This window comes from Apium graveolens, chromosome 7 (genome assembly GCF_009905375.1).
Source record: "Apium graveolens cultivar Ventura chromosome 7, ASM990537v1, whole genome shotgun sequence".
Lineage (NCBI taxonomy): Eukaryota > Viridiplantae > Streptophyta > Magnoliopsida > Apiales > Apiaceae > Apium > Apium graveolens.
Window position 1 is genome coordinate 189,615,824 of NC_133653.1, and position 26,321 is coordinate 189,642,144.

The following is a 26,321-nucleotide window of genomic DNA, read 5'->3' on the forward strand; positions in this document are numbered from 1 at the left end:
GTGTTAGTTAAATGTATTAGAAGATATCGAGTGTCAATGGTGCTAACTTAGATAAATGTATTAAGTATAGTCTCTGTTTAGTAAATTAGTCATACTAGATTATATTAGTTGTTCGGTTTTGTAAAACTGTGCTTGGCTGCTGTTATTGATTTGAATCTATTTGAGACAGAACTCTAGATTATATTAGACTTTGTGCAATGTAATGATATCAACTAGAATGTATAATTTCTCAAGACTGTAATAATCTATACTTGCTTAAAGAACAGTTTGTGATAATTCTAAATCTCTGTAACTTGAACTCGAAGTGTAATTTGAACTGTAGTTTCTTATTGAACTTATGACAATTTCGAGCAAGTATAATACACGATATCATCACCTTGTGTTAAATCGAGTAAATTCTCTTAAGAAACAGATTTTTAACAAAGTCCAAAATAATCCGCCATGCATAAAAACTATGTTCATAATTGACTCAAAAGTATTAGCTAACATGAATTTTGTACCTAAACTGATTTTAAGTACCATCTATGCAGTTGATAAAATTCATATTATGGATTATACCATCAAAGTCGTGTACTACAACCTGAACATAAATTTCTAGCATTACATCTTGTCAAAATCATACCACTCACATTATAATCAGTTTGATTAAATGTTAACACACTTGATGACATGCATGCATGAACTATTGTTGCTATGCATACATTAAACATAAATAGCACAACTAAATGCCTTGCTTTTAAGGTTAATATATTTTTTTAACTCTTCCTCAAATATGCATAGATCAACCATATGTATTATCTTTTTGACATATACCAAACAAAAGGGGAAGAGAACTAGAAAAAATTAGACCCCTCTTTTTAAAATTTTAAAATATTGCTATCTTTTTTATATATAAGTATCTATCTTGTGCTTCAATATATTATTGTATGATACATCTAACAAAGTATTTTGCATGACCTCAAGAAAGAGATTAAATCTCTAAGTAATTAAATGTCTTATATGCAAAATATTTTTCAAAACTTCATGCATACACCAAGGGTAAGCACACACTATTAATTTTATGTTTGTTTGGCAAATACCAAAAAGGGGAAGATTGAAAGGATATCTTCGATATATTATTTATTTTGGTATTTGTACGATTAAACATAAAATTAAGAACATGTAGATCCTCTCCATTAGGACATGAATTTAATTGATCCAAATCAAAGTCAAAAAGTCAAACTAGCAAAATTATTTCTATCAAAGAGATATTCCAGTTTTGCAAAATATCAAAATTATATCTATTATGGAATATATCTCTAAGGCAATATGATCAAAGAAGAAACATTAAGATATGACATTTCTTAGATCAGTATTGTAACAGGAATATGGCAACAAGCTCGAATAAGGAATATATCAGAAATACTCTTTAGAGGTCTCTTGCTATATAAAATATTTAAATCTTCGCTCAAAAAAATATTCTCACATCAATCAAAAAGAGTTTTTATTCAAAGTTTATTACTATTCATGATTGGAATATTAATATCCAGTTCTGCAACTCATTTTTGTATACTTACAGTAATTTTCTCCCATTTCGTAAAATCAGCATTTCTCGGAGAAAATTATTCAAAAATACTCAAACACATTTCCTATCATCCAAATATATTTTATATATTAGGAAATATATTTTTTAAGTATTTATTCAAATCAAAAATTTGGTCAAAAGATCCATCTCCTTCATTTCAAAACCAATGACATTTTTTTACTCGGAAGAAAAGACTGACAGACCAGTTTTATTTTTTAGATAAAATACTTCCACATGCTAGAATGACTTGAAATTTGGTATGGATCATTTAAATGATATTTTCTAAGTATGGTAAAAATTTCGTAATATTTAGAGAATCTTTGTCCGGCCACAAAAATCGAGGCAGTTGGTCCCACAGTTGACCACGTTTGCAGAACATCATTTTATATTATTTAAGTAATTAGCATATTTTTTATGATATTTATTTAGGAGTTTTTAAGGTGGTCATAATTAATGGTGTTTAATCCTTAATTAAGCGATTTAACAATGATTAAAAGAAAAGAAAAATATATATTTATTCAAATATATCAGTTGAGTTTTTGAACCCATAAAGTAGTTTGTCTCATATGGCAAGTTGCAAAGAAACACACTTTGCTTTTCATGTCATCAATCCAAGTGACATACATCATCCACCATCAATTTTCCTCAAATCTCCATCATTCAATCCACCCAACTTCTCCTATAAATAAACCCCCACCCCAACCCATTTTCTTCAAGCTAAAGAGCTACAAAGTTTCTGAGATTTTTTCAAGAAGTGCTTCTCTTCATCTCTTTCAAATTCTATACACACACTTCTTCTCAAAAACCTTCTCTCTCTTCTATATACTTACATATATACAAGGTTTTTGAAACCCAAGCTTAGATTCACCCAACCAAGCTTTATCTCACCAAGTGAGCTCATCCACTGCCACTTCCCGGCCTCCCGAAGGGCTGCCCAAGTTCGACCAAAGTGCCAAAATCCGGCCGAACCTCCGGTGAATTTTTTCGACCGTTCTTCGAAAGAGGTAACTTTTAGCTTCTTATTTGAGTTCTTTTTATTTGAGCTTTGTACTTAATTTCTCTACTTTATTTTAAGCTCTAATACAAGATCTCTTATAAATAAAGTTCTCAAGAGAACTAATATTCGAACTTGGTATTCGAATAAGTACTTGATCTTCACATAAATCATCTCAAGAAGAAGATCTATAAACAAAAGTACTTCATCTCCTAAAGGGAGATTATATTTTATCCAAGTTCATGAGTTAGCCAATTATTTTTATGATTGGATCTTGGATAACAATTATTTATGCACATAAAATATTACGAAGTAAAGCTAAATCCCTTCTAACATCTTTAGTGTTCCGGGGGATTATAACTCGATCTATAAACACTTCGTAATTTGTCAAATATCAAAATGGATTAAGTTCACGACTTAGTCAATTACTTGCACTTAATTTAATTGGATCTTGGCTAACACATTTCGCGCACATAAATTGTTACGAAGTATAGTTTTAATCTCTTCTAACATCTTTAGTGTTCCGGGAGATTATAACTTGATCTATAAACACTTCGTAATCATCCGTTAAAATTAAGGACGAATCAAATCCACGAGTTAGCCAATTAATTTCACGCTATTTAATTGGATCTTGGCTAACATATATCGTGTATATAAACAATTATGAGTCATAACGTATAAACACCTTCTAACATCTTCAATATTCTGTGGGTTTATACTACGATATCTATAAAATACTCGTAATTATTCGTCCAAACTTTGAAAGCACAATCTTAAACCAATTACTTGTACTTAACTTATTTGGATCTTGGCTAAAACTCATAAATCTTATAAACTGTGCTTGAAGTTAAAAGAGTATACTTTGACCTTATAACCGTCAATATACAAGTATACCTTAAAACCTTAAGTTAATATACTTAATGGTAAAATTACAAATCCGAGGTTGTAATTAAAGTATTCTTCGATCCATAAATACATAATCGAAAGAAGAAGAATACTAAAGAAGTCATAAGCCATAAGTGCTTTATATAAAAAGACTTCTCATATTACTCCACCTATCTAATTTAATCTATAAAGGAGTAATTATAAATATACTTGATCATCTTGTATTATCCTAAGTCAATTATAACTAATCAGTTTTAATATTCTTAGTTGGATATTATACTGTTTGTGGGCTAGTACCGTAACATACTAGTTCAAAATAAACCTTTCTCTACTTGTTTTGTTTCGTGAATTGTCTTATTAGTTTTGTAGTGAGGTGAAGTGACGTGAGGTGATTCTCGTTCTAAGACCCAAGTCCTAGACGTACTAACGGGGAGTTAGTAGTCTTCGCACCGTGAGGAAGAGGAAAGACCCAAGACTGGATCACTAAGATCCAAGACCGACAAAAGTTAAGGAAGCCAAGTCCACGCAAAGGTTCTACATCAACTTTGAAGAAATAGTGGGGAGTTACTGTCTAAGATAAGTTATATAAGTATTACATTTATTTTGAGGTGGTGACCCTTGTGTTACGCACCAAGACAAATACTTGTAAGGGTGTAAAGGCTTCTCCGCCTACTAAAAGAGCGAGTTTATTATAAGAAAAAATCCCAAGTCTGGGAGAGGAGCTCAGGGACTGGAGTAGGGGTGAGCGAATCTATTAGAGGTTGTGCCATCGCGAACCAGGATAAAATCGCAGTGTGGTATTTTCTTTCCTTGAACTTTATTTTTCCGCACATATCAACTGCATAACCACTCGGTAAAGTTTTAAAAAGGGATAAATTATTTAAAAACGCCATAACAATTTTTAAATTGGTAATTAAGCTATTCAACCCCCCCCCCCCCCTTCTAGCTTAAAATAGCCCTCTTACGGGACCTTACAATACTTGTTCTTCATCATCATCTTCTACTATAACGGCTATTGTGGCATCGTCGTCTTAGCGGTCGTCGCGCACTTCCTTCACTATGGTTGTTGTGATCTCCCGTTGTGATGGTCTTCGTAAGCCTTCAAATAAAACTTCACCAATCTTCGTTATAACTCTTCGTCATCAATAGTCGTCGTAAGCGACTCCCATATAGGGTAAGCCCTATAAGGCATGCCCTAGGCTCCGGAGACGCATTCTCCGAAACGGGCCCGTCTTCTTCCTCGACGGTGATTTGCCCCATTCCCGTAAAGATCCCATAATATACCCATGACGTTTTTATGGTATAACACTACGTTATAGGGATAAATTTATTACTTAATTGTTCTCTAATATATAAGTTATAATTTGGACACTTAGGGATGATCATCGGGTTACTTCGAGTTCGGGAAGTGTTATCCCCGCCGCTGATCCCTGAATTCTGACCCATTCCCCGAATCTGCCCCGATCTCCAAACGTGGACTAATTTGCTTCTCGATCCCCACCCTGAACGGGTGTCCACGCGGATAATCGAGAATTCTAATATTTTTTAATCAAATTAAATTTGATTTCTGATAAAAAAAATTAGTAAATTATGATACATAAATATATTTTAAAATTTAATATCATATTTTAAATAATACTTTGATTTTAAGTGTATCTATAATAAAAGATAATATTAATTTTTTTTATTAAATCATATTTTAACATAAAAATTAATAAAATAAAATTCTAAATAACACAATGTATATATATTATATTATTCATAACATTATTCATAATATTTTAATTAATATACACATGTATATTATTATTTGTATTAAATATAAAACTTGGTGATCAGGGTCGGGGAACGGGACCAGAATACTCTAATCTCCGACCCTGTTCCGATCCCCAATTTTTTTTATATTTCTTCCCATTCCTATGGCAAATTCGAAAATTTTCCCGAATTTCCTAGAGATGCACAAAAAGTCTGGGCCCGGAAATCTGACCTGACCCGATCTGGTCAAAACCCAGTCAAGCACGGCCCCGGTCAAAGCCCGTCTCAGTCCCAGCCCGGGCTTAGGGTCTCGACGGGCCTTATATTTTTATGTAAAGCCCGGCCCGCCCGGTTAAAAGCCCGGGCTTCGGCCCGATCTTTGGCCCGACCTCATTAAAAACCCGAAAAACTTGGTTAAAATCTTATTATTTTAATATTTTTCTTTATATATTTATGTATTCACATTTATATAAATATAAATAATACTTTAAACACATATATATTTCTATATTCGTGACTAATAATGCTATTTATATACTTTATTGTATGATTAATGAAAGAGAATATAGTAAGTACACTTTATATTTTTGAATAATATTTATAAAACATATTATTCTATAAATATGTTCATTTTTTGCAGCACTTAAATATTTTCAATAAAATAGTATTTTCATAAAATATTCCATACAAACTATACCATTTTTGGAATGGTGTAGTTGCTAATATATTTCTTCTTCAGAATCTCTAATAAAATCCTATCGGATTTAAATTAGAAAAAAAATCCGGCCTGATCAAATTCGGCCGGAAAAAAGCTAGTAAGGCCCACCTCGAGGGCCTAAAAGAGCTTTGGCATTTCTTGAAAATCCGACCCGGCCTGATTTGATCAAAGTTAAAGTCCAAAAAATCCGGTCTAGTCAAAACCCACACTTTTTAAGACCCAATTAAAATCCGACCCGATAGACATTTTGTGCATCTCTAGAATTTCCCCCAAACCCGAAAATTTTGCAAAAGTTAAGTTCGGAAACAAAACGGGGCTGGTGAAATACCCAGCCAGCCACTATTTAGTTATGCTACACATATTGGGCCGGGCGTTTCAAGTAATAAACTTGGGCCTAGAACCCAAAAAAAAAACAACTGTGTCCGTGCCCAATATGTGAAACTAAGGTTTAGAGGAATACCCAGGGCTGAGCATAACCGAAACGAAATGGAAAAACCGAACCGAACCGTGCTAATTCGGTTCAGTTCTTTTAAAAAATATTTTGGTCCGGACTAAATAGACCGAAAAGACCAAATTATAAATACTATAATTTTATTTTATATACATTTTACATATATCTTAAAGTTAAAATCATAATTTTTAATTTGTAATTATATTTCTACACTCTTATTACTCTATATATCACCTTATTTTAATTATATTTTAAATTTTATAATTTTTGGTTTAAAATTTTAATACAATTTTATTTTTGAAAAAAATTCGGTCCATTCGGTCCAAAACCGGACCGAACCGAATTATTTCGGTTCGGTTCGGTCCGGTCCATATCATAACTTCGGTCCGGTCCGGTCCGGTCCAAAAAAAAATACTAATTCGGTTTCTCGGTCTATTCGGTTCGGTCCGGTTTTGGACCGAACCGACCGAATGTTCGGCCCTAGAACACCACCTATATATTCACTCTCACACCTCTCTTTGACTCATCATCTTCTTCGCATAGTTTTTAAGTATCGTGTTTCAGTTTACATATTGTACATATATTCTCTTGTCTCCATATCCTACTTGATTGATTAGTGAGCGTCGAAATACTGATTACGGGCGTTCTAAATTTCAATGGGCGCTACGTATGAGCCGACGCTATAATTGTACTCCTTGTATCTGTATCTATATACTTGTAAGCTTTTTCATTGAGTTACTTTTTCACAGATCTGGACAAATCTATTCGTTGATTATATCAATTTATTATTATAATTTTAGTTTTTGTTGGTTGAAATTGATGTGAGGATGGATATGATGAATATTTCCCCAGATGATCGAAGCTGAAATTACTGAGCGCTATTTTAGATTTTCTCTTCGGAGATTTTCAAGCCAGATTTCTGATCCATTCACATATATTTTTATAAATTAATCGTTTTGTTATTTTAATTAGTTAGATGTATAATGTGTTAATGAATTGATTGAGACGGAGCTGATGAATATTTCCCCAGATGATCGAAGTTGAAATTACTGAGCGCTATTTTCGATATTTCTCCTTGTTGAGAAATATCTAAGCCAGAGTTCTGATCCGTCTGCTAAACTATAGTTTTTGTTAATTTATTTTAAAGATGTAATTTGTATGTTTTAGTAATTATGTTTAAAAGAAAATGGAGGTGATGAATATTTTCCCAGATGATCGAAGCTGAAATAACTGAGCGCTAATTTATATTTTTCTTATGGGAAAAATATTAAGCCAGAATTCTGATCCATTTCTTAATTTTGTACCTGTGAAGACATATTTTGCAAATTCAATAGTCTCCCCGAGTCTAATATTCAATTCTTTGTGATGAAAACTGTCAAAAAGGAATGTGTAGGTTTTTTAAATTTTAAAAGCATCTTAATACTGAAGCAATGATGGTTGATGGTGAAATCTTTATTATTTTGATACGAATATGATGCACCGAAGACGGGGTATTGTGGAATGGAAAATTTATTAAAATGAAATGGAGAAAATATTAAGCTTAGCTATTGGGGACTACCGGCTTTAGAAAATTATAAATGTTAGGCAGCAGATGAAAGCCATGTAAACATGAAAAACCCTTTCCGGCTGTTATCGTACTTGATTTGGACCGTACTGGATTGACTATGTAATTTTGGGATTTATTTTTCTCGACATCACTCTGGAATAGGCATAAGATCATGTAATATAAATTTGTTTATAATTAACCTATATATGAGTTTTTAGAGAATCCTTGATTTTATTATAAAATTTTATCAAATTTGTTGTTACTATAGAATTATAATTATATTTAAATGTAATAAAATATTTAACAACTGAAATTTGAAAAAAATATATTTTAAATTTGATTATATTGTGAAATTTTTTTGGATAAGTGTGAGTTTACTGTGTTCAACAATCGCTTTAAACTACTTTATGAAAATTAAAAAAATTGTGCAAATTTATTTTAGTTTGGTAATTAATATTTTGTAACCATATATGCTAAAAATGAATGAATTATGTATTTTTATTTATTTTTAAATAATGATTTTATAAGATACCTATTTCAGGAGCACTACATGGATTGTCACCGATTTCTTCAAGATAGAATTTGAGAATTAGAAAACTGTAGAGAGCGCTTGATTCTATTATAAAATTTTATCAAATCTGTTGCTAATATAAAATAATAATTATATTTATATATAATAAAACGTTTAACAATTGAAATTTTAAAAAAATATATTTTAAATTTGATTCTACCGTGAAATATTTGATAAGTGTGAGTTTACTCTGATTCTATTACAGAATCATGATTCTATTACAGAATCAGTTTAAACTACTTTATCAAAATAAAAAAAAATTGTGCAACTTCGTTTCAATTTGGTAATTAAATTTTTTAACTATATATGATGAAAAAATAAAATAAATTATGTATTTTTAATTTTTTTAAATAATAGTTCTCTACAAATCTCCTTCATGAATTGTCACCATATATATATATATATATATATATATATATATATATATATTATATATATCCAGAATTTCAAAACGAGCAAGTCAAATATTAAAAAGAAAAGAAAGTTAAAAAACGCTGCTTTAGTTAACAACTTAAGAAATATATGTCTATTTAAAAAGAAAATTTTATTTTCATGTAGTTGGCGACTTCAGTTTTCAATATAAATTTGTATTTAAAATTATCTCTATTTCACACATCTCCTATTTATATTTATAAAATTTCAAGATCAAACTTATTCAATATATTATAGTAAAATACTATAATTAATTTATCGATATTCATATTTATTAATATATGTGATACTTTAAAAGTGTGCATGTATCACATTTCTTAATATATGTGTCTTTTTAAAAGTTACCATGTATTTTGAAACAATTTTTCTAATTTGTAACTGTGCACACAATAAACACTAACTCTTATAAATTACGTGTATTTTAATTGGTCTTCAATCATAAATATTGATGTACCCTGCATTAACAACAATTTTATCAATAAAAATACATCAAATTCATAAAATTTAGATTTTATTTTATATCATTGGCCACACAATAAAAAGACCGATTTTGAAATAGAGTGAATGATATTATACGATGTGCTACAATGTCTAATACAATATAAGTCTAATTTAGTTATCAGTTATACATTATAGGCTTAATTTTTTTTTTATCGTAGGTAACTCACATCCGCTACCCTTCGGGTGCGCACACGCAATAGTCTGTAAATCACGTGAACCAATGTAAACCGCATTTAAGCGACATGTTCTGACTCAGGAGGCATAATCATAAATTTTCCTCCCGTGAGATTCAAACGTGTGACCAGAATAGTTATCCCCTCTTTAACATTTACATTTTACTTTGTAAACATTTACATTTTTTAATATATATAAAATTTTAAAAGTGAGTATGTATATTTTAAAAGAGGGAGTAATATATTCCGCGAGCCTAAATTTTCATATTTATCAAATTATGGAGGCAAAATAGTAATTATGAATAAAATATTTTCACGAATTATATATTTTCCCAAAGATATAAATTATTTCCGCGAATTAAAAAGTTTCTCCAAAAAAAGATAAAATGTTTCCACGGATAGATAATGCACACCAGTATAAAGTTAGTATATCAAAATAGTTTAATTACCGCAGTCTGTAGTCATTTGTTTTCTATAAAATATATTATAATAAATATTAAATTAAATATAAGTTGAACAATGACCTCTCAATAGTTAATGTTATGAAAATATATTCAATTGGGCTTATATTTCAATTTGATTGAAGTGACTAATTTTTACATTGATGTCATGGGTTCAATTCCTAGCGAAAGCAATATTTTTAACATTTATCAAACTATAATGGTAAATGTTTCGTCAAAAGTTGATGTTGCAATATTAAATATATAATAGATTTGAAATTAAATAAAATAAATTTTAAATTACATATAATTATATATTTATATGTTTTAAATATCAAATGTATATACTTGATTTCAAATTCCAATATCCTCATTTCTAGTATGGATAATATATGCTTTATTTTGTGTACGGGTATTATTTTTTCCAGATACGAATGCATATTTTATGGATGGATATCAAATTTTGTAAACTTTTTAGACAGCCCTAGTCGTGGTAAGATTTTTCGTTAGTAAAATAGAACACCAATGCGAGTTCAATATTATTTCCAAAAAATTCCAATTTTAACTAAAATTTAACTCTCTCTCCTAAATTTTATTAAAAGTTCATCACTATACATGTCATTTATAGTGGTTACTTGCTAGAGTGGCATGGAAGCAAAAAGACAACATTTGATTCAAATTTTGAATCAATATATATTTATGCATATTTACATCTACATTAGATATTAAAACTTTTAGCATTTCATTTCAAATTATAGAAAATGTCATAATTTATAATAATATATTGAACTTACACTAAGAGCATCTGCAATGCAACTGACATGATGTCCTTTTTAGTGAGCCTCAACTCATGCCACCTCACCAAAAAATGGGCTCTAAAATAGTGTCAAATCTACTGCAATGTTTAAGCCTACTTACCGAACCAGTTATATTCTGATCACAACACACGTGTGAGTGACTTGTTGTAAAGCCAGAATAAAATAAAATAAAAAACTAAAAGAAGGTAAGTGGCCATGACCATCAGAGAGATAATGTCCACTTCAATCATAATGACTCAAATATAATATTAAAGAAAAATATAAAGATCAAATCTTTTTACAAAAATTTCTTCCTATAAGTTAGGTTCCGTTAATCCATTTGTTATATCATCATAGGTTGGTAGTGGACTAAATTGGGTGGCATATGTGTCTCTCTCGTACATCTTCAACCAACCGACATGTTCTCATACATCTTCGCTTTCTTCACAATCATCATTTAGTTAAGTAAGTTTTTCGTGGTCAAACACCGACACTTGGGTTTCCGGAGAATTTTGGATAGTAATTAGTGTTTGTTGGGTTTCAAATTGTGAATTTAAAATAGAGGAAATGGAAAGTGATAGGGGTGAATTTTGAGGATATGAAATAAAAATTGATAATTCTGAGAATGTGAAAATTCGTAAGGAGAATTCAAATTTTGAGAATTAAAATTTAAATTTTGTAGGTTTGGAAAATAGGAATTTGGATATGGATATGGAAATTGGTATATTTTGTGAATTTAAATTTTGATTTGAAGATGGGGGATTATTTGGATATATTTTTTGCCAAGCTTTTTTAGAAGTAAGGTGTGTGAATAATAAGGGTATAAAAATTGATATTTATAGAATTAAAATGTTACCATTTATAACTGTTATTATTCATAACGTTATTCATAACCGTATATATTCATAACTATATATATATATATTACAACCCTTATTATAAATAAATCCAAATTAATCGATTCTGACTTGAAATCGACAGATAACCCAAAAATATCTGATCCAGCTATTTCAACTTCCATCAACTAATGACGCTTCCTCACACAGCATCTACCTGATCTGGCACTTGAAATCCAAAGGTACGATAGGGACCGCCAGGAACACTCTTACGAGCGGTGCGCCTAAATCTGGTCATCTTCTTGCTTAACTGTCAAGGTTAGATCAACACAAATAAATGAGCTAAACGGTTCAGCAAGTAAATATTATACAGTTCTAATATCAAAACAATAACCACATTCGCAATCTCAATAAACTAGGTGGCATTATTATAATATATCTAGGAAAGGATCTCGGGATAATGATTCAAAGGATTTGAGGTTCAAGTGATGCTTATTCAATTTCAGGATCAAATAATAGGGTTCTCAATAAATTTCAACAATTCCAAGATGTTTTAATCAATAAACATCAGTTTCAAATCATTATAAGTCAAATTCAAATTATAATTCAAGAGATAGTGCTTATTGCACTATAAAAAACCTTTTTCGTCATTTTAAAAAAGGTAGAACCTTTTTTTGATTGGATTATCCATCTTTTAATTATAATACGGGGGATCATCCCGTACTAACCTCCATCCGATCATTAAGGTACCTATGATATTATTTTAGCCTATAAACTTGACTAGCCCCGCTAGTCTCCTAAGTGATTGGACTAGTCCCACTAGCCTCTTACGCCTCTATCCAATCCTTAGAAATTCATTAGAAACACCTTCATATTGGAAAACACAAAAGTGATAACTAAATTCTTTTTAACATCACCACTAACTGAAATTATTTGGACTCTTTTAAGTCAAAAGTCATTCTTAGGTTCAATTCAAGAATTCAAGGAGGAAATAAGCAATTGAAACAAGGAAACGTAAGTTGAGGAAATGATCAATCACTAAATATAGGTATTATCAAAGTCATTAACAAGATGGTTCTCAAGAAATAATACGTTGACAAACGTCGGGTTTACTGTTATAAATATCTAGGTAAACAAGGTACTAAACACAAGGCTTAACAAAATATTAAAGATCAAGGGTCTTGGTGGAACACGGGGTGTAATGAAAGTAGGGTAAGGTGTTTGAAATAAAATAGGTCAACAACAAGGTTTATCAATTCATATTCATCAACCCTATCGATAAGATCATATATTCTATCACTGTATATCATATCAATTCTCTGTGATCGAATCACAAATAGTAAGAAATCAGAGTTACTTGCCTCACAGGCTTTCCCGTTTTACTAAAACTGAGCTACTGTCACCTAGAGCCTCTTTACCTTTCCTAGAACGAATGCCTTTGCTTTCTGAATCTACAATCAAAATATAAACCCTAGTCAGAACCTCATCAAATCCTGACGTTTCTCAGAATGTTTAACTTTCTACCCCAATCGTAAATTATCCTCTCTTTTTTCTACTATATTTATATCACACATAACACATAACAGGTAATCACGGAATCACATAATCAAACATGACTGACTTATACCTAAGTCTCATTAAAACTTATCATATGTACTCCTTATACATATTTATCATTCCTCTCAAAAATCGGGCATGATGTATTCGTAAATACGTTATCCCTTTACTCAAAACTGTTAGGTCACACACACTGTAGAGGGGGTGAATACAGTGTAAAGTACAATCTAATCGAACTTTAATATCACAAGTAACAGAAAACAAACTTTATTGAAATAAAAAACTCTGTTACAGTATGGAACTGTTACCTCTCAGTGATGAACAAATATCACGAGAGCTACTAGGGTTAATACGAATAATCTTCTCGAATATGATAACACTTTTAGTATAAACCCTATGTCTGTGTTTATATACTACACAGTTACAAGATAATCGCTAATTGATATGGAATATAATTTTGCTTCCTAAAATATATCAATCAGATATCTTTTCTTCCAAGTATTCTATTCTTCATAGAATTCCTTCTTCATGCATATCTCTTCTTATGTTTATCTCGATCTTCTTTCCTTTAATCAGCTATTGTCCTTATCTGAACGTCCTTCAGCACTTAAGTTCTGATATCCATCTTCTGATGATTATCTCCTGATAATATAAGTACTGATATCCTTAAGTCCTGACTTCCAGTAAGTACTGATTTATCCTATTTAAGTAAGATCTGAAAACTAAACATAAATCATATTAGCCATGACATTATCAAATATATCTAACAATCTCCCCCAACTTGTAAATTAGCATAATATACAAGTTTAACAGATATTTGATGATGTCAAAAACATTAAGTACAAATGCATGAGAATTAGACTAGATACTACAACTTACAGTCTTTAAAGCTTTACCAACATTTAACTTCTGATAACAGCTTCAGTCTGTACAAATATCAGAATTTAATCAGTTGTAGATCTTGACTTGGCTTCATCTTCTGATCTCTCTGATGTCAGGAGTTTTTCTGAGATAGTTCTTCAACAAACATTTCTTAGCATATCTAAGTTCATCAATCATCCTCCTTTTAGCATCTTTAAGCTCTGCAGTATCTTCACCAATTTGAAAGATTGCAGCCCTGAGATCATTAATCTTAGCTTTTCTTATATCCTGATCCAGTATGATCAAATAAGATTTATCAGACTCAAGATTGAATTCCACAGCCCTGTAACCCAGAAAGGTAGTTATATTTTGAGAAGTGTTGGGTTTCATTTCAACTATATCACCCTTGTGATCTCTGTACTTTGAAACATATGTGTTGTCAGACTTAACAGAATAAAGCCTTTTCTGTCTCTGAATCTGATCCTTCAAATAGTTTGCAGCACTTCCTGTCAATCTGTCATTCACTTGAAGTAAGAATAGTACATGCTCCAATTCTTCAAAATACTTCAAAGGAATGGCATTTTGCCTTATATGATAAACCCTACCATCTGTCATGAAGTACAACAAGATGTGTTCTTTCAAGTAGGTATAGTAAACCATTTGTACAGATTCCAGTTGATTCAATCTCTCAGGAGTTGCTCCAATACCTGGTTCACTCAAGGAAGTTGAATCATTGGTAGTGTTCTGTATTCTTCTTTCATCAGCACTTCCCAATCCAGTTTTATCTCTTGCTTCCTTTCCAGTAACTACTCTTGCTTCAAAACCACTTGCAGCAGTCTTCAAAGGTTGAGTCTGTTTTGCTTTAGTGAATCCTGGTAGGAGTGTCTTTGATCTATCTTCTGATATCAAGTTAACTTGAGCTATGTCAGAAGTTACTTGCTTCTTTGGAATATCAGAACTTACTGTCTCTTGACTCTGAACAACTTGAACCATGTCAGAGGTTGTTTTAAGAACTTTTCTTGAAGTCAGAGCAAGATCATCCTTTTCATCAGTGATTTCTTCATTCTCAGGAGGCACATAAACCTTGATAGGTTCACCAACCTTTTCTTTACCCTTGGATCTTGGATCTATCTGCGGTTGTGATTTAGCCAATGTTGCTTCAGTATTTTTCATTTCTTTTATCACAATGCCTTTGAGTTTTGGAAGTGTCTTTTTACCAGAAGCTTCAGATTTAGATGTGACTTTCTCTGATTTAAGTCTGGCTTCTTCTTCCATTAAACTCTCCAAGTTCATTCCTGGATTTTCCTGAAGAAATAACTGTCTTGACATTTCTTCATCAAGATCTAAAAGTTCATCATAACTTATCCTTTTACCAGTAGCAGAACTAATTCTTTTCCCAGTATCAGAACTTGTCCTGTAACTTGTGATTTCAGCTTTTCTTGATGAGAAACCTCTACCTTGACTATGATCTCTACCCATTCCAGAGTTTCCTTGATCATCCTTTTCATCATCCTTCCCTTTCAGTGCCGTGGCAGTCTTGCATTTGGACTTAATTACTCTCTCCCCCTTTTTGGCATCAGCAGGTAGTAAAAGAGAGACAAGCAATTCCACTGAGGCTTGAATTTCAGTAAGTTGAGATTGCTGAGAAGCTTGATTTTTCAGAATATCATCAATCTGAGCTTATTATTTCGCTTGAGTCTTCTCAATATAAGCAATCCTGTCAAAGGTAGGTTAGAAGAACTTTTTCTTGTCAATTTTCTAAATTTGGTCCTGTTTGATGAATTCTTCCTGAATCTTGTGTAGCTCTGCATGAGTAGTTGAATGGAGACCTTGTAGATGTTTAGTACTCAATGCAGTGACTCTAAGCTGGGTTTTAAAATCAGCAGAAATTAACATTTCATCAGCTTTTGTCAAGTGCTCCGCCAGATTCTTTGCAGATGGAACACAAGTAATTGAGTTCCATTCCTTAGTCCAATCCTGACCAGCAGGAGTTTCACTCCAAGGCACTGGTGCTTCTCTGGTAACAAACTTCTTAACAAGTTCAGATTTAAGAACTGTTTGTTGAGGGGCATGTCCTGAAGGACCTGCTTCATCAGTATCTGCTTGTAGAGCAGCATCACCAGTATCTCCAGCATTTGCAGCATCAGAACTTATAGAATCAGTATCTTCTGATAAAACAACAGTGTGAGTAGCAATTGAGGCTTTAGCATCCTCTAAGTGCTGATCTGGTTCTAAGTTCTGATCAACAGCCATATCCTGATGCTCACCTAAATTCTGATCATCAGCATCTAGATGCAGAGAAGTTGTAGTAGATAACTCTGGAGTTTGAACAGCATCAGTAACAGGTGTGGTTGATGGATTAGTTGCTGTTGGAGCTTCCAAGAGAATTACTTCAGGCACAACCAAGTTCTGGATATCAATATCAGCACTTGTGCCTATAGTAACAGGAGATACAGACTTTTGAATAGGAGACACAGATGGTGTGTTGGCCTGTTCAGGAACAGCATCCTGAGTTGGAGTTGATGGAGAAGTAGTGACTTTAGCAGATTCCTTTTCTTGTGAGATCAGAGATTCCTGATCTCCTTCCTGAGCTGCTGCTTCTTCAACATCTGAAACTGGCCTTTTTGCCTCTATTTCTTGTATCTCTTTGAAGATATGGATTCCTTGGGAGTGTCAAGAACAGTCATTCTTCTAAGCCTCTTGAGAAACCTAGATCCCCCCATTCCAGAATCCTTCTGAGAAGTCATTTTCTCAGCTTCTTGGATAACAGGTTCTGATGTAGAAACCTGTTCCTCACTGTCAGACTCATCTCTCAAAGCAATCCTCCTTCTCTTTTGAGGTGTTTGAGGAACAGTCTTTGTCCTCTTAGGTTTGGAAGATGAAGGCTTCACAGTAGGTGTTGAGGATGAGGGTTGAATTGTCTGTGAAGTTGAGAGATATGATCTAAGATATTGCCTTAGTGTAGGTTGCGTAGTATGGGTGGTAGGTGCTGATGGTTGTTGTGGTGTTTGGGAGGTTGTTGTTGGTTGGACATCAGGATAAACAGATCTATAGGAATCAGGATCAGCATTTACTAAGATCTGCTTCACAGACTGAGGAATCTGTAAAGGGCTAACCACTAGTTTCTTAGTGTCAGCATTTACCAGGTCATTAAAGTATCGTTTTACAACCTTAAAAGGTGGAGTTAAGGAACTGATTAAGTGAGGTGCATCAGTACAAAAAGTATATATAAGTTGACAGAATCTAGCAAAGTAGACAACATTCCTATCCTCTGTCATCCTATCCCCAATAAAACCTATTATAGCTGTTGCAAAATCAAAATGAGTTTGGTTTATAATGGCATGCCCGATGTGCTGACTCATTATAGGAATGACATCAAAATTCGAACACTTGTTCCCAAAAGCTTTAGTGATGCAGTCGAAGAAGAAGCTCCATTCCCTTCTGATATGAGCCCGTTTCAACTGCCCAAGCTTTGCCAAACTCTGTTCATACCCCAAACTGGCCATTAACTCCTGAAGAGCCGATTCCTCTGGAATTGAAAAAGTACATCCTTCTGGGAGATGTAGAGCCTTGCGTATTGTACCAGGAGTGACTGCATATGAAGAATCACCCACTTCGAAAACAATACTAGGAGTACCATTTGGACCACCATTGTCAAAGTTTCCAGTCCTCCAAAGTGTCAGAACTTGTTGGCTTGAGAATACTGAAGGTTGGGTCAATGCATACCCGATTTCACTGTGTGCAAGAAAGGTCTTGCACAAAATGCAATTCAGACGGAGCTTCAGCATTATCAAGAATAGCAGCATAATTGTTTGGAACAAATTTAGCTCCATCAATGATTAAATCCTTAGGTGCCATGAAAGTAATCGAGAGGTTTAAGTGCCTGTTAGGTGTTTGATAGAATGTCTATATGAAAAACCAACGTTAGAAGAAGAAAGAGAGTAAAAGCAAGTAGAGAGAAAAAGTATGAAAGGAAATAAAAGATTAAAAAATCTTCTCTCTGTCTTACTTATACTTTTGAAAAAAAAATGTAACCGTTGGACACCTGTCAGACATGCAGTAAAAACGAATAGTTAATGGGCACGAGAAAACAGTAATCATTACTTACCCACTTGCAGTTTTTCAAGGAAAAACCGTTCCACTTACCCAGTTATTCCATTAATCAAGGTGAAATAGTTTTAATTCAAAATGGAAACTGTTCCCACTTATTGAATTATTTTTCACTGCAACATCAATATTCTGAAAAAAAAATTGAGTGAAAATGACCATAATAAATCGGACGAGCAAGTACTGATAAAAGAAAATCAGAACTTAAGTTAAAACAGAATTTATGTGGTCATCAGAATATGAATATGTATCAGGATTTATCAATACATTACAAAATATCTCAGAGACAAGATCTTGAAAAAAAACAAATTTCATTAATATATCAAGAGAATACATTCATGAAATTGAAATTACATCAGAACTTGTACAAGATTTCCCTAAGCTGCTAAACCTAACGTCAACAGCCTTTGTCCTAGCTCAAGAAGCAGGGCAAGGCTGATGATGAAGAAAAACAGAAAGAAGAAAATAAATCATTTCTTCTTCCTACTCTCGACAAACAGAATAGCGAGTCGTATGATTCGCTCTTGCTGGCGGAGAGCTTCCAGCCTTTCCTCCTCCAATCGCTCCAGATGGCGATGGTAGTCCATGTAGAAGAACAGGAGGTGGGTAAGTACCTCCTGGGGAACAGAATCCCATATCTTATCAGGAATGGCAGTGACGTGCCATTCCTGCTGCCAATCGGCACAGCTCAGCTCCATGTTGAATGTTTCGTAGTTCAAAAACATATTGTAATTGACCATGGTGTTTTTGATAGAAAAAGTATGAAGGTGAGTTTGTGATAAAAGAGGTGATGGGAAGGCTGATGTGAAGTGGTTGTTTATATAGGCAAGAGAATGCCAGGAGATGCAAAGAAATTTAATGCTGACAAGTGGAATTAATTCCACCTCGTCTCCCCAGACTTGGAAAAAGAAAAACATTCATTGGAAAGAGAAAACATGGTTTAATGCGCACAAGAAGCAAGTAAAAGTTGACTGTTCATGTATGAGTACCACTATCCCTAATTATAGTGACTATTAATCTTCCACTTCAACAGTATTCAGGTTTAAACTAAGACTGTTGTCAAATTTTATCCACAAATAAGTCAAGTAAAGAATTAGACTGTAATATCAGAACTTAGACTTATATCAGAACTTAACAGTCATCAGAACATAATTTCTTAACTCGAAAAAGGAATGCCTATTTTAGTAAGTCCTCACACAAATTCTGATTTGTATTCTTCAGATCTTAATCATCAGAACATGCAATCAGAACTTGTCCTCAGAATTTGTGCAATGTGACACAATAACTGTTCATCTAAAACAACATAGATCACCACAGTGATTTTCATCATTCATATGGAGTGGTTAGTGTGTGCATTAAGCTAAATATCAGACAAAGAGAAAAGTCTGATTCACTTCAGTACATCTTAGAAATAAGGCATAACTAAAACTTTACTAAAAACCTATCAATATTCTGAAACCTACTATTGAATGAATTCATGCTTGAGTCCACCTCAACTATTTTGTGCTAATTTTGTGCATCTTTTTAAATTCTATTTTACAGTGGCTTCTCAGTGTAAGTGAGTCACGACTGCTTATCAGAATTTATGCTATTATCAGAGTATTTCTCCAGTAATCATAGAGTGTGAAAAGTCACCAAGAAAATATTTTATTTGCTTTTCTGATACATATTACTTAATACCAGCAATGCACTTGGGTCTTCCCTTCCACATTTTTACTCTAGATCTCAAAGGAGTACCTGATTTTTAATCCTTGTTTCTCTTTCTTTTTCTTTTGATAAGTGAGGTTTATCAGCACTTAATACATTCAACAGATTTACTAGCATCAGAATTTAACAGATGAGTAGCATTATTCTAGTTTATGACTTAGTAATAAGATAGACAAAGTTGTTAGTGTATACTGAAAATATTTATTTGAAGTATGTACATTTATTTCTGGCCAGTTTATTTGAGAATCATTTGAATGTTTACATGTTGTCTAATATTATATATTGTGAACAATCTAGTATCAAATGGGATACAGAATATTAGATTGTTAAATACGGTTAAATAATATAATAAGGTTCACAGCACAGGTGGTGTTGGACAATCCACTGGTATGACTGTAGTATTATTTAGATTAGTTTATATTGACTAATAAATAATACTAGTATACTTTGTGTATATTGAACATGATCAAATTTAGAATTGTTCCCTTAATACTGATTATGAAGGAGAACTAAGATTCTATGTTATTATTAATGCTTAGGTTCTTAATCCGGAAATAGTAATTGACACGTGTATATTATTTACATGCATTGATTTATATATGAAATAATTCTTTTGAATTATATCATTATATTTTGGGTGATGGAATTATATACATGGTGGATATTATTTATTGAAGGAATCCATGTCCTGATAATATTCGGGTTAATGATGTCCCCTTGAAAGCTCAAAAAGATTTAATTATGTGAAACCCTGCAGGTGGAATTTATTCTGGCATAATTAAATAAAGGTTGAGTGGATGATCAAGGATAAAAGATATTAATTAAATAAATTATCAGTAATTTATTTAATTAATGGACATATGATATTTTAAACATGGGGAATTTAATAAGCAAATAATATTGGAACCGAATTAATTAAATTACGGTATTAGGAAAGGTAGTGCAAATATTAATTCTTTAGTGGATTGAATTAATATTTAATTACATTGGGCTAGGCTCAAGATGTAATTAGAAGGCCCAACCTAATTATCCATGGTCCCTATTGTAGCCTATATATATTTTTATTCTCTTCTTGCTTGGAAGAGTGTGAAAACATATTGTAGCCACCAAGGAGCAAGAAGAGAGGATAACTTGAGAAGACGGATGCCACACTTCGCTCAAGGGAATTTGGGAATACAATAGAAGAGCGTGGAATCAACCATTAACAAGGTAATCCTCTTTTCGTAATCTTTATCGTAAAACGTAGTAACACCCTAAGTCCGTGGTTCCCAACAATTGGTATCAAGAGCCTGGTAATGGGTTCTACGATTTATGATATAATGTCCATGTCGTAATTATATATGCGTGTATATAGTGTTTTGCTTGTATTGGTTTTGATGCAGGTTGTTAATCCACTATTATGGCCATGTATATTTTAATTATGTGTTTGGATCCCACGTGGTTTACCGTGGTTAATTTTTATTTTGGTTTCCACGTGGTTTAATCGTGGTTGTAATTTACACGAGGGTTGATCATGTTAGAATAGATTTTACAAAATTAGTTTTGTATTAGATCTTTTTTTTTTGTAATTGTTCCGGGTATTTTGTAATAGTTATGTGCGATCGAAAATCAATTCCGGTAGTTTTGTGTTCCGCTGTGCGATTACAAGGGGCTGCTGCGGCAGCTGGGACTGCTGCGGCAGCTGGGACTGCTGGGGCTGCTGGGCCTGCTGGGGCTGCTGGGGCTTCTGGGACTGCTGGGGCTGCTGGGGGCGTCGGGGCGCGCTTGGGGCAGATTTTTTTTTAGAGTTGGATTTTTTTTCAAGGGCCATAATAGTGGAAAATTTATTTTAATTTTTTCATTAAATTTTAATTATTGCTTTAATTTATTGATTATGTGTGTCGTTAATTATGTGTGTAATTCTTTTAAAATTGCATGTTTAACTTAATTAGGACGACATGGACATAAAATTTATTTATTGCTTTAATTAAATGTTATATATTGCTAAAATTATGTGTGTATTTTGAATGCATGATTAGACGTAATTATAACAACATAGGACCCCATTTAATTTTAAAATTCCTCAATTTTAATAAAAAATTTCTAAGTGGGAGAGGGAATTAATATGAAATTAAATCTCATGGTCTCCATTATTGGTTGTAGGTAATTTAACATAAAGATGAATATAAATTATATATAAGTCACCCATCGTGGCATGTAATTTGTGGTGTCTAGAATGTTATAGAAATTACTAGAACAAACTTCTTAAATTAATAAATTTTGAAAGGAATAAATACGGATTTTCTTTATTTCTGATTTGGGGCGATTTTGTCAAAAACGGGTTCATCGAACTTGTAAGGCTGTGGGTTTTAAGCGAGACCGATGTGACTCCTCCACTACCTGGAAATCAAACCATTGATGAATATTGAATTGAAGTATTCTATTCAAGGCAAAATTACAAATATTGGAAGGTATACACGCCACCCATCATGGCGTACCAAGTTCCATAGATTTCGAATAATTTAAGATTTGATGATGGTATACACTTAGCTATGAAAAATAATATAGTCCACCCCAACATGGCATATTGTTTAGTAATAGGACCGAAGTAACATTTAAACAAAATTAGGTGGTATACATGTCACACATCGTGGCGTACCAGAAGCTTATGGTGTTTAGATGTTAGTGCATTAAATTTTAATAATTTAGATCTTAATAATTAATGCACCCTTATTTATGTGATGTTTTTATGCATGATTCTCAGGATAAAATGGGCTTTAATCCACTATTCACCATACTTAAGGATAACAAACTTACCGGACCTAACTATATTGAATGGAAACGAAATTTGGACATTGTGTTGACTGCTGAGGAGTACAAGTTTTGCACTTATGAACCCAAGCCTGAACAGCCTGCTGCTGATGCTCCTGAAGATGAGAAAGAGTATTATAAACGGTGGATTAAGGCTGATGAGATGTCGCGATGTTACATTCTGGCAGCAATGTCGGGTGTTTTGCAGCATCAGCATCAGTCTATGGCCACTGCTTCGAATATGCTCTTTAATCTCAAGGAACTTTTTGGAGATCAGAATAGGGCTGCTAGGCAAGTAGCCATGAAGGCTTTAATGAACACTCAGATGGCTGAAGGCACACCTGTAATGGATCATGTTCTCAAGATGATGTCGCATCTGAATGAGATAGAGATCCTTGGTGCTGAACTTGACGGGGAAACCCAGATTGACATTATCCTTATGAGCTTGTCCAAGAGTTTTGAGCAGTTCCACTTGAATTACAACATGAACAAGAGGCAGTATAGTCTCGCGGAACTGCTGACAGAACTTCAGGCAGCTGAAGGATTATTTCGGCAGAGTGTTCAAGTGAATGTGGCTGAGAAAGGTTCTTCCTCTAAGCCGAAAGGTATTAAGAAGAAGAAAAAGGCTCAGACACAGAAAGCTGTGAAGGCAGTGGGAGTTCAGGGTGGTGTGAAAAAGCCTAAGGGAAAGTGCTTCAGATGCAAACAGTCAGGTCACTGGAAACAGGATTGTCCTCTTCCTAAGAAGACAAACAATACCGGTATGTCTCTTTCTCTAGTTACAGAAACATTTATAGCGGCTATATCTACGAGCACTTGGTGTGTAGATATAGGAACCACTGATCATGTTGTAATTCTATGCAGGGGTTCCAACTATCCAGAATGCTTAGAGATGGTGAGATATACGTGTTCATGGGAGATGCTACGAAAGTAGCAGTAGTTGCAGTAGGAGTTATTCATTTATCTTTTGGTTCTGATAGGATTTTGGTTTTGAACAATTGTCTTTATGTACCTTCTTTTAGAAGGAATTTAATTTCGGTTTCTAAAATTGCTTTGGATGGTTATAATGTTTGTTTGGATCGTAATGTTTCTATTATGATGAATAAACGAATTATATGTTCTGTTACATTGCAAGACAATTTGTATATAATTAATCCTAGTCAACCTGCACTGCAACTGCAATTTAGGGAATTGAACAACACATCTTCTAACTCTACTAAAAGAAAGGAACCTTCTAGTTTGAACCAAACATATCTTTGGCACTTGAGAATAGGTCATATTAACTTGAGGAGGATTCAAAGACTGGTAGTAGACGGGCCTTTAAGCTCATTGGCAGTGGAGCCATTTCCAGTTTGTGAATCCTGCTTGGAAGGTAAAATGACTAATAGGCCTTTCAAGGAAAAAGGGAATAGAGCCAAACAACTGTTAGAATTGGTTCACTCTGATTTATGTGGACCCATGAATATCCAAGCAAGAGGTGGTTATGAATATTTCATCACTTTCATTGATGATTATTCTAGATATGGGTACGTTTATTTGTTGCACCGTAAGTCTGAGTACTTTGATAAGTTCAAAGAGTACAAAGCTAAAACGGAGAAGCGACTTAATAAAAGTATCAAGTCACTACGATCAGATCGTGGTGGCGAATACTTGCTTGGAGAATTTAGGGAATATTTATCAGAAAATGGGATAGAATCCCAGTTAACTGCACCAGGCACACCCCAGCAGAACGGTGTAGCAGAGAGAAGGAACCGGACTCTTTTAGAGAGTGTTAGATCGATGATGAGTTATTCGGATTTACCCAAGTCGTTTTGGGGACATGCCTTAGAGACAGCAGCTTATCTTCTGAACTTAGTACCTTCTAAGTCGGTTCCTAAAACCCCCTCAGAATTGTGGACCGGGGATAAACCGAGTCTAAGACATATTCGAATATGGGGTTGTCCAACACATGTGCTGAACAAGAACGCGACTAAGTTAGAATCTCTTACAGAAGTAAGGTTGTTTGTAGACTACCCCATGGGAACGAAAGGATATTTATTTTATAGTCCGAAGAATCGGGATGTCATTGTTAGCACCAATGCAAGATTCTTAGAGGAGGAATATATAATGAATCACAAACCCATGAGTAGTGTCATTTTAGAGGAACTAGTGGGAGGGATAAATAATACCCATGAAGTTGTAGTACAAGTAGAACAACCACAACATAATGTACAACCTGTCACTAATACCGCACCAGTGCCTCGTCGTAGTGGGAGGGTTGTTCAACAGCCTGATAGATTCATGTTTTTGGGTGAGTCTTCAGACTTGGTCTCTGGTGAACATGATGATGATCCCCGTACATACGAAGAGGCAGCACAATACAAAGATGCAGATCTTTGGCAAAAGGCGATGGAATCTGAGATAGAATCAATATATTCTAATCAGGTCTGGGAGCTCGTGGAACCACCCAAAGGTATAAAACCTATTGGATGTAAGTGGATCTACAAGAAAAAGAGGGGATTAGATAAAAAGGTAAAAGCCTGGAAAGCAAGACTTGTTGCGAAAGGGTATACTCAGAAAGAAGGTATCGATTATGAGGAAACCTTTTCACCGGTAGTCATGCTTAAGTCAATCCGTATTCTTTTATCTATAGCAGCTCATCTCGATTATGAGATTTGGCAAATGGATGTCAAGACAGCTTTTCTTAATGGAAGTCTTGAAGAAACCATCTATATACAGCAACCAAAAGGATTCATTAAGGAAGGCCAAGAGCATCTGGTATGTAAGCTTAAGAGGTCTATTTATGGACTTAAACAAGCTTCTAGAGACTGGAATATTCGTTTTGATCAGGCAGTCCAGTCATATGGATTTGATCAAAGTCCAAGCGAATCGTGCATGTATAAGAGAAGTGAAGGTAATGCAGTGGTTTTTCTAGTACTATATGTAGATGATATTTTACTCATTGGAAACAATGTTGAGATGTTGTCATCAGTAAAGGCATGGTTGTTCAAACAATTTGACATGAAGGACTTAGGTGAAGCGGCATACATCCTTGGGATCAAAGTTATAAGGGATCGCAAGAAAAGGATGTTGGCTTTATCTCAAGAGCCCTACATTGATGAATTATTAGCTCGTTTTAACATGCAGAACTCCAAGAAAGGTTTTCTACCTTTTAAGCATGGAGTTGCTCTATCTAAGAAGCAGTGTCCTTCGACACCTAAGGATATAGAGAGCATGAAAGCAGTTCCTTATGATTCAGCATGTGGAAGCTTAATGTATGCTATGTTATGTACGGAGTCTGACATCTGCTTTGCTGTAGGCATGGTTAGTAGATATCAGTCAAACCCAGGTCAGGAACATTGGAGTGCAGTAAAAACTATACTCAAGTACCTGAGAAGGACTAAGGAGTATATGTTAATTTACAAGGCCTCAGATCTATTTCCATTGGGATATACTGATTCAGATTTCCAATCAGATAGGGATAAGAGGAAATCAACCTCGAGATATATTTTTACTTTGGGAGGTGGAGCCGTTATATGGAGGAGTGTAAAGCAGAAATGCAATGCAGACTCCACCATGGAGGATGAGTACGTGGCGGCCTCTGAGGCTACCAAGGAGGCTGTATGGTTCAGGAACTTCCTTTTGGACTTAGATGTG

General features: G+C 33.7%; 3 non-coding genes across 3 annotated transcripts; all 3 read left to right on the forward strand.

Annotated features, from left to right (window-relative positions):
• Nucleotides 1-7,194: 7,194 nt before the first annotated feature.
• On the forward strand, nucleotides 7,195-7,295 carry LOC141675956 (small nucleolar RNA Z103). Its single transcript, XR_012556577.1, has one exon. It is a non-coding gene; the product is annotated as a small nucleolar RNA Z103 (small nucleolar RNA).
• A 77-nt stretch (nucleotides 7,296-7,372) lies between these two features.
• On the forward strand, nucleotides 7,373-7,478 carry LOC141675963 (small nucleolar RNA Z103). The gene has a single exon (XR_012556584.1). It is a non-coding gene; the product is annotated as a small nucleolar RNA Z103 (small nucleolar RNA).
• Nucleotides 7,479-7,553: 75 nt separating this feature from the next.
• On the forward strand, nucleotides 7,554-7,656 carry LOC141675962 (small nucleolar RNA Z103). The gene has a single exon (XR_012556583.1). It is a non-coding gene; the product is annotated as a small nucleolar RNA Z103 (small nucleolar RNA).
• Nucleotides 7,657-26,321: the final 18,665 nt, after the last annotated feature.